The following is a 10,642-nucleotide window of genomic DNA, read 5'->3' as shown; positions in this document are numbered from 1 at the left end:
CCCCTTCAAGACAGGAACAGTTGTACACCCCTTGCCAACAGGAAGCAGTTTCGGAAGCCAAGACCTTTGCCCCTTACTCCAAAAGAATTTGGTCCCCATTTGTTTGATAGGAGAATGATAAGGATGGGATCTAGCCCCCCAAAAGGAAAAACCCTGGACTTTCCCAAATGGCCAAATCTTTGGAGTTCCCCTGAGGGTATAATCCCATCAACTGGCCTTTCATTGTGGCTATGCCCAATCTGTTACTCTTAACCTAGCCTAGACCTCCCTATGTCCCCAGGCTACTTCCCACCATTAATCCTATCTAGGCTCCATTCTCCCTTAGCCACCAATGGAGTTCTGTTACCTCATAGACTACTTGGCCACTCCTAGATTCCTGCCATAGTCTTTCTGTATATAAGGTCTATCTTGTCTCCATTAAGATGCTTAGATTCTTAAAATCTAGCCAATAGCTTACTAATATTCAGACTCTTTAAGAGTCTGCCCAAAATGAGGGATGTTCTAATAAACCTTGTCTTTGGCTGAAAAAATGAAATAAAATAAAAAGTAAAATTTAAAAAAATTAAAAAATGAATAAAAGAGCGTATCCTTTCAAAAATCATAGTCAAGTCATTTCCAGGACAGAACAGTAGCTTCAAAAGGACCTGTATTCAAAGATTTTCTTGAACTTCAATTAAGCCACTAAACAGAATATTACTAAATATCCTTTCAAAGCATTTTCCTCACAACAACCTTGTTATGTACACCCAATACTGACGTGTGCTGTTGTATACTCTACCTTAGCTGAAGGCATTTGTTAGTTTCTGCAAACTTCTTTTTTTGTTATCATACCCGGCTCTCTTGGAACCAATACTCATCAAAAATTCCAAAATTCATTCCACATTATGCTTCCCAGCCAGTGGTCCCCTGCAATTTCTAATTTTTAATTAAAAAAAACCCTAAATATGTGAACATACATTGGTCAATGTAGTCATCTTAGTTTGACCCATTGTTGTGAGCTATTGAGGTGATTTTTAATTTTGACCCTGTCACCATCCATCATATTAACTGCTTCTCTCATTTTTATGTCATAATTTACACATACTGGCTGTGTGAACTTGGCAAGGAATTGAACCTCTCAGTACCTTAGTCTAAAATGTTAGTTCTTACACTTTTTGGTCTCAAGATCCATTTATATGTTTAAAAATTATTGAGGACTCCTCAAAGAACTTTTGTTTTATATGGATTATAACTAGTGAAATTGATCATATTAGGATTTAAGTATATTATTATTATTATAGTTTTGAAATTGAGGATCCCTTGAAAAAGTATCAGACCTCCCCAGACTACACTTGCAAACCATTAGCTTAAAATTGTAAGTTGAAGAGTAGACATCCATCTACAAGGTAGAGGGATTTTTTTTTTCCTGTGTGTATTCTCAATACCAAAAATCACAGGACTAGTTAAAAATAAGTTTATAATCATGACATCACTTTGTCTAGGTCAATGAACTTGAATTTGCTAATGCTCGTTATCCTCAATGCCAAAGAGAACAATGCTAGAGACAAAAGCCTATGGTATATCTCACTTGGATCTCACAACAAACCTTTGAGATGGATGCTGACAGCATCATATTCTCCACTTTGTAGATAAGGAATGAAAGCTTCACAAACCTGAAGCAAAATGGCTTAGATACAGATTAATGTTAAATGAAATAATTTTTTTTTCTGGCAAAGTTGGTTCTAAATTGAAGAACACATTATTATTATTATCTTTAACATACCTGAGGTTGTCTTGTATGGTCCCATCACCATGAACCCTCAGAATTAACTCTGTGTTCGGCAGAATCCAGGGTGGGTGAGAAGAGGAAAGGAGGAGAGACAGAGACAGAGACAGAGTTAGAGAGGTGGAAGAGACAGAAAGAGATAGAGAGAAAGTTCTTTAACTGAGTTGAGTCATCTTGGAATTAAGAGGGAAAAGTTTCTTCCAAAGAAGTTACAGAAAATGAAAGTCTATCTAGTTACAGTGAAAAGCACCACAGAAATGAAGGAGAATTGGGGGAAGAGAAAATATGATAGTCAATTGAGCTGATTTTATTTTTGAAAGAAACTTAGAAGTAAAATCTGCAAGTGTTGCTCTCCCCCTTCCAGAACATTTCAGAATGAGAGCAATGATGAAATGCATTCCTTGATGGAATTAGAGAAGAACTGCACATTCAAGGAAGAGGATGAGTGGTGGAGTTGATAAAGTACCAATCCTAGACACAGAAAGAATTCAATTACATCCTAAGTTCTGTTATTGTTGTTGTTCAGTTGTTTTAAGTCATGTCCAACCCTTTGTGATTCCATTTGGGATTTTCTTGGCAAAGGGTTTCTCATTTCCTTCTTCAGCTCATTTCACAGATGAGGAAACCAAGGCAAATAGGATTAAATGACTTACCCAGGGTCCCACAACTAGTACATGTTTGAGGCCAGATTTGAACTCTGGAAGATGAGTTTTCCTGACTTCAGGCACAACACTATATCTAGTGACACCTCCTAACTGCCCCAATACAGCCTTAGACACTTAATAACTGTGTGACCCTGGGAAAGTTATTTATCCTATTTGCCTCAGTTTCCTCATCTTTATCATTACATCAAAGTCAACTAATATCCACCCTCTTTATGTATACTCCTTTAACATGGTGTAATAACAATACAGTTCTCAAGGGTTGCAAGTGTCATATTCCCTTGTAGGGGTTTAAACAGCACTCCCCCCATTAACAACATGTTGTATCTTTCCGTCCCATTTACCTTTTTATGTCCTTCTTGAGTCCTGTACTTTGTACTTGAAGATCAAATTTTTTGTTGAGCTCTGGTCTTTTGGTCAGGTAAGCTTGGAAATCTCCTATTTCATTGAATATCCACCTCCTCCCTTGAAAAATGATGCTCATTTTTGCTGGGTAGTTGATCCTTGGTTGTAATCCAAGCTCCTTCGCCTTTTGGAATATCATGTTCCACACCCTGCAGTCTTTTAATGTAGAAGCTGCAAGGTCCTGTGTAATCCTGACTGTGGTTCCATGATATTTAAATTGTATCTTTCTGGATGCTTGAAGCACCTTCTCTTTCATCTGGTAATTTTGGAATTTTGCTATTATATTCCTTGGCATTGTCAATTTGGGATCTCTTTCAGGTGGTGAGTGGTGTGTTCTTTCTATGGTTATTTTCCCTTCTGGTTCTAGGACTTCCAGGCACTTTTCCTTTATGATTTCCTGAAAGATACTGTCCAGGCTCTTGTTTTCATCATGATTTTCAGGTAGTCCAATAATTTTTAAATTGTCTCTCCTGAATCAATTTTCCAGGTCGGTTGTTTTACTGATGAGGTATTTTACGTTTTCATCGATTTTTTCATTTTTTTGCTTTTGTTTGACTGATTCTTGCTCTCTCATAGAGACATTAGTTTCCATTTGTCCAATTCTAGTTTTTAACAGATTGTTTTCTTCTGTTAGTTTCTGTACTTCCTTCTTGAACTGGCCAATTGTGTTTTTTAGGGACTTGTTTTCTTCAGTGTATTTTTTTTCCAACTGGCCAATTGTATTTTTGAAGGACTCTTTTACCTCTCTCATTTGACTATTAAAATCCTTCTTGAGCTCTTCTAAGAAGGCTTTTTGGGCTTCAGACCAGTTCATATTCCCTTTTGTTGTTGCAGATGTGGGTTTGTTGACAATGTTGTCCTCTTCAGAATTTCTGTCTTGATCTTCACTCTTCTCGTAATATGAGTCTATGGTACGTTTCTTTTCACTCATGGTGTTTCCTTATTCCCCGGCCTTTAAAGAGATCGAGCTCTCCTGCTGGGGCAGAGAGGGTACTGACCCAAGCTTCTTGTGTTGGGAGCCTAGGTCTTGGTCACTGGCTTTGTGTTCTGGGGCCTCTTATGCTGGCATTTGGAAGCTGTAGGTTTCTGGCAGCTTACCGTGTTGGGCTGGAATCAGCAAGGCTGGAACTTTCAGGCAATTCTAGGTTGCCTGCTTTTCCTTTTCTTTAGCTTTCTTCAGCTCCTTTTAGATGGCTGCTGCAGGATGTTTATCTGCCTGGGGCCCCCTGCAGTGTTGTCTCCCTCGGTTCTGCTAATGCACTGGGAGATTCCTTTGCAGTGGAGTGCCGAGGCTCCTGGTGGTTTTCTGAGCTGGTTTCCACAGGTTCCCCTGCCCTCACTGAGGCACTCGGAGGTCCAGGTGTTGGTGTTTGCCTGCTCTACCACCTGGGCTTCAGGATTTCTTCACAATTGGAGGCTTCCTACAGCTCACCTGGTGTTGGGTTGGAATCAGCAAGACCGGGGCTTTAGGAAGCCTTTAGGTTGTTTTCTTCACCTCCTTTCAGATGAATGCTGCAGGGTACTTATCCACCTGGGGCCCCTTGTTTTTGCTGAGGCACTGAGAGATCTGTTTGCTGGGCTACTGCACTGCTGCTCCTTGTCTTTCTTCTAGTTCAGGTGTTCCAGGGTTTTTTTTTTTTCCTGGGCTGATATTTTCTGGGTTTGCAGAGGTTGATAGGGGAGAGTGAGAGCAACTTACCTTTTCACTCTGCCATCTTGGGTCCCAGAAGCAGAAGTCTTGGTTTCCTCATCTTTAAAATGGGTGTAATAATAGCACCTGCTTCCCAGGTGATTATGAGGATTAAAATGAGATGAAACTTGTAAAGAGCTTTATAACCCTTTAAATACTCCTATACAAATACTAGTTGTTGGGTGGCAGTGGTGATGATGTTGCATATGATGTACACAAAGAGCTTTCTTCACAAGCACCAGAAGAGGTAAGCAGCACGAACAGGGAGTGGACTTGTCATATCTGAAATATAGAGATCTCAAAGCTAAGGGGACTCCTTCAACCATGCAGGTTAGTACTTCATTAGAGAGCAGTCTGGACCAAAGAAAGGTTAAGTGATTTTCTTAGGGTCTCCCAGCCGGTAGATCTTTGATACAAGATCAGCCTTGTTTCTACTGGGTCATGCTGGTATTACCAAACTTCTGATGGAGATAGGCAGAATATCATGACTTGGTTATATTATGTGTGATCTGTAGAAAACCCTCAGAAAAAAGCTCAGAAGTGTTGAATGATTTGTACAGGTCCTCCACACGTTTCCCCTGGACCATGGCTCAAGGCCTCAACTAGGTTTCAAGCCTATCCCCACTCCAATCCATCCTCTACTCAGTTACTAGAATCTGACCCTATCACCCCCTCCTATTCAGTAAACTCCTGTGGCTCCCTATTACCTCCCAGATCAAATATATAATCACACATTTAGCCTTTAGAGGCCTTCACAACCAACTCCAATTGTGGCAGGCCTAGTGTAGGAGGCCTTTCCTTTCCCCTCCTCAAATCTCTTTCCACTTATTCTTATACAATGTGTGTCTTGTATGTGCCTCATTGTTTTCTTCCCCATTAATCTCCTGGGAGGGAGTGTGGAGGAGGGAATAAGCATTTGTATAATACCTATTCTGTGCAAGGTACTGGGCTAAGTGCTTTACAAATATCATCTCATTTGATTCTTACAACAATCCTGGGAGTCAGTTGTTATTATTCCCATTTTATAAATGAGAAAATGGAGGCAGAAGAGATTAAGTAACTTACCAAGGTTACCCAGCTAGTTGCTGTTTCAAGCCAGAGCTGAACTCAGGTCTTCCTGTTTCCATGACCAGAACTTTATCCACTATGCCACTGATGCTCAATACGTTTATAAAACACAGGCTTTATTTTCTCTAAGTGAGATCAAATAGCATTCAGCTGCTGTAGGCAATTAGGTTGCTGCCTGCTTATAGCTTCCCTGGTTGTGCTCCTGGAAAGGACGAATTGTGTTTTTGCCTTTCTTTGTATCCTCAGTGCTTAGCACAGTGCCTGGCACACACTCAGTGTTTCATTGCTGAATGGTGATCAACTGACTGATTTGCTCATGTTCACGTACAACTCAGTGAGGTACCTTTCTTTACATTAGATGTAACCAAAGCTAGAACCAAACCAATAGGGAGCCTCTTTCCCTCGACATGTGTTTCTTTAATACATATTCCAAGATGCTTTTAAATTTAGGATCTTTGAGTTTTGGCAATGCTGCATCTTGGCAGCCTGTATCCAACAACTCGCATTTACACAGCTCCTACTTTAAAAACAGGGGTGTGAATTTATTGAGCACACAGAATGAAAATATACATCGATCACTTTGTGGACACTTTAGCTCAAAGAATATGCAAATTGTTCTTCATAAAAAATGGTTATTAGCTCAATCAGAGAACTACTTTCCATGAGAAACTTAGCCAGTAACTCATACACCATCATCAAGCAGAAAGACACATGCACAGAAACGCCTAAGATTGAAGAGCTGGAAAAGATAGACCACAGATATTAAAAACTGAACAGAGAATTAGAGGCTATAACTTATAACAGCAACAAACATTTATTCAGTGCCTACTGTGTACAGAGTGGGCAGCTAAAATGGCACAGTGGATAGCATGCCAGGCATAGGGTCAGGAAGACTCATCTTCTTGAGTTCAAATCTAGCCTCAGACACTTATTAGTTGTGTAACCGTGGGCAAGTCACTTAACCTTATTTGCCTCAGTTTCCTCATCTGTAAAAGGAGCTGGAGAAGGAAATGGCAAACCACTCCAGCATTTTTGCCAAGGAAATCCCAAAAAATGTCACAATAGTGGGAAATGACTAAACAACTAGCTTTATACATTGTCATTTCACCAAGGTGACAACAGGCATTTGCCTATCTAGTAACTTGAACTTAGACTTTTCCAGGTAAGATAAAGAATTCAATCTGCAAAATACTTGCCTAGCAACAAGGACACCTAAAACTATGTTGTATTTTGTTGATATTACTCTCTAATGCCAACAACAGGGAAATTTTAAAATACATTTAAATATATACTATAATTTTTTTAAACAATTTATTTTATTCCTCATTTAGATAGTTGGTAAAATGTATTTTTGATAAAATAACAAATAGGGTAGCTAGGTAGAACAGTGGATAGAGTGCTGAGCCTGGAGTTAGGAAGACTCATCTTCTTGAGTTCAAATCTGGTCTCAGACACTTACTAACTCTGTGACCTTGCACAAGTTACTTAGCTCTGCTTGCCTCAGTTTCCTCATCTGTAAAATGAGGAGAAAGAAATGGCAAACCACTCCAGTATCTTTGCCAAGAAAACCCCAAACAAAGTCACAAGAGTCAGACATGGCTGAAAAACAACTCAACTCCAATTTTGGATAAACTAAACTTTTGTTTGTTTGTAGTACGCTGACCTAGACTCTTGAAACTCCTTTATCTAATCTATATAAACGTTTATTATGGATTAGGAGTAGGTTTCTAGTGAAATGGGTTAATTTTACAAAGTTAATTTGAAAGTTCTTTGGTAAGTTTGACAGAGTGACATGAGCGGACCTGCGAGGACAATTTATGTGATGAAACAACATCATACAGAAAAATACAACTGTGTAGAACTTAAGAACAATGTTCAATGAAATGACAAACCATGACTCCAGAGGACCAAAAAAGCATATTACCTACCACTTACATTAGAAGTAATGAAATTTAAAATGCAGAAATATATACTTTTAATGTGGCCAATGTGGGGACTTATTTTCTTTGACTTTGTATATTTGTTATGAGGCTTTTCTTTCCTTTTTTTCCTTTTTAACTGTCCAATTGTAGGGAATGGAAAGTAGAAGAAAGAAAGAAAGAATACTTGCTAAACAGAAAAAAATAAAGATAGGAGAAAGTAAAAACTTATATTTGATACATATACATTTATTAGTATATTATCTTAAATATATATATATATATATTGATAATTTCCATAAAAGCATAAGGAGAAATAAAAAAGAAATGTTTAAAGATAAATAGAAGAAAACAAATAATCTGAGATATTTAAAACATAGCATAAGTTATAATTCCTAATATTTCTGCTGTGAATATAAATAAAAGACCTCTTAAAAATTGAAAACATCTATTTACCTTTTAAAGACTTTTATTTGTGATATCCCTTTAATTCTTCAATCTTTAATGGATCTATGATCTCCATAGTGTTGTATCCCAAACATATATTCCTGCCTTATATGATTCGTGTCCTTGATATCCTCCAGAGAAAAGCTACCTAGCATGCTGCTAACCTTCATCTCTCTCTTTTAATGTTCCATAGGTACCTTTGAAACACTCAGGTTCTTCAAAAATTAGTTCTTTCTCTCAAGATCTCCTTTTCTGGTCATACATGCTATGAAGGATATCTATATCTGTATCTGTACCTATACACATACATATGTATCCATGTATAATATATGCATACATTCACATATATACATATATTATGTATATAATATGTGATATATACTTATATGTTATTCATGACCACCATGAGTATTTCCCTTGTCTTCTGCCTCACCCGCCATTTTGATTCTTCTTTATTTGCAGTGGTTTCTGTTGTCCATTGTTCATACTCCCCAGAATCCTGGGGAGAATCATGGTATTAAACACTTCAATGAAATCTCCACTAACTCTTTTAATTAGATTTGAAACAATTAGGTACTAGAGGACAGAGCTATCTGAGGGAGAAGAGGGGATTTAAAAGGAAAGAGATATCAGTTGATTTTAAAAAAGAAATAGACAACCCTTTCCAAGAAAAAGAAAAGATACCTTTTAAATGAATTAAGCTTTGGTGGCAAATATTTGTGAATTCTAGGACTTCTTCATTTGGGAAATGAAAGGTCAGGTAGCAAATTCACATTAAAACAATAAAATGTGTGTTGATCGAAAGTTCACTCCATGCAAATACAAAGAAAGAGTCCATCTGAGGGAACAGCTGTCAGAACATCTTGTCAGCAGGTGAACTGAAGTTTGCTAAAGCACACACACGCAACACACATACTCACATCCATGTTTAAAAATAACAGCGATAACTTTAGTTCCCAAATACATCAACACCTGCACAAGAACAATACTTTCCAGAATTTTACCCTCATTCTACCTCTACTTAATCATGATTCACTTTGTATAGATCAATGACACATCATCCCTCTTTTATCCTTTCTTTACCCCTGCCCATCAGTCATTTTTTATTTCCAAACAAAAGGTGTGTCTATCATTCAGTAATGATACTTTATCCAGATTTGATTTTTTTTTCTTAAATAGCACCCAGAGGCAGAAGGATTATATTACCTCACAATTCTTTGTATTTCCTTCTCTCAGTCTTTGAAACCAGGCAACAGTTTTACCATCTTAAAATTCTCACTGTCATCTAATTTGTCAAAGGGTGAACATTAACATCAATACCACTGAGCCCTGTGAATAGCCACTGAGTTTCTGACCTCACTAGTCCCTGTGAACCTGGCACTTCTGTTAACATTGACCTTTTCATTTCAAAAAGATAACAGCCTCCAAGACACATGATTTTATTTTGTTAGCTGGGAGGAAGTAGAAAGAAAGAAATTGAGCTCCATACTGAACCACGAGATTTGGCTAGGAACAATAGAAAATTCAATAGTTAATCCCCCCCAACAATCTTATGTTTATTTATACTTTAAAGATATCCTTAAGCAAACGTACTTAGCACATTTCATCCAATTTATGCTTCCCATAGATTTTTTCTGATTATATAACTTTCACCAATAGCCATTTCCTCATTCACTAATCCAACAAATATTAACAATAATCTATGCTAAATGGGCTTGAGAGATATGAAAGTAAATTAGACATCATGCTTATTTTCAATGTGCTAATATTCTTGTTGGGGAAAAATGAATAAGATACAGCATTTAAAAGACTATCATATGGGTATAGTCCTATTCTAGTGAATAGCAGAACAAATTAAGTCAAAAGTGGCCTTAGTTAACATCCTTTCTCTGATGTTGTTCAGTCTTTTTTTGAGTCCTGTCTGACTCTTTGTGACCTTATCTGGGTTGTTGGTATTTTTTTTGGTAAAATGGTTTTTATTTCTTTCTCCAGCTCATTTTACAGGTGAAGAAACTGAGGCAAAACCAAAAAGGGTTAAGTGACTTGCTCACGGTCACACAGCTAGTATCTGAGGCCTGATTTGAACTCTGGAGACTGAGTCTTTCTGACTCCAGGCCCAGCACTCCATCTACTGCACCACCTAGTTGCTCTGTACCACCTAGTTACCCTTACTCTCACCCTATTTTCTGTAAGATCATGGGCAAATGATTTAATATCTTTGAGCCTCAATTTACCCATCTATAATATGATGTGATCAGAATGTCATCGGTGCCAACCCCATCAGCCTTCCTGTAGAGATCAATTAAGATTATATACACAAAGTGTTATGCAATTCTTGAAGGGTTGTATAAATGGTAGTTTTTATTGTGAGAGACTAATCTTCTTTTGATTAGTTTTAGATGGAAGAAATTACAGGAAGGTAGTTGGTTCAACTTAAGAAAGAATTTACAAAATCTTAGAACTGTCTAAAAATGAAAATAAAGTTGTCAGGTAAAGTGGTGATTTCTATATCACTGGGGTTGTTCTTTATACGTTGCATTGCCACTTGTTAGAAATATTATAGACATGATGCAGGTTACTGAGCAGGGGGGTTGCACTGGATGACCTCTATGGTCTTTTCTAATTCCAAGTGCTTTACTGTAATAATCCAAAAATAAACAAAATGTAATATTATTAATAGATGATA

The sequence above is a fragment of the Phascolarctos cinereus genome, unplaced genomic scaffold (genome assembly GCF_003287225.1).
Source record: "Phascolarctos cinereus isolate Bilbo 61053 unplaced genomic scaffold, phaCin_HiC Scaffold_4;HRSCAF=312, whole genome shotgun sequence".
Classification (NCBI taxonomy): domain Eukaryota; kingdom Metazoa; phylum Chordata; class Mammalia; order Diprotodontia; family Phascolarctidae; genus Phascolarctos; species Phascolarctos cinereus.
This window is presented reverse-complemented; position numbering follows the sequence as displayed.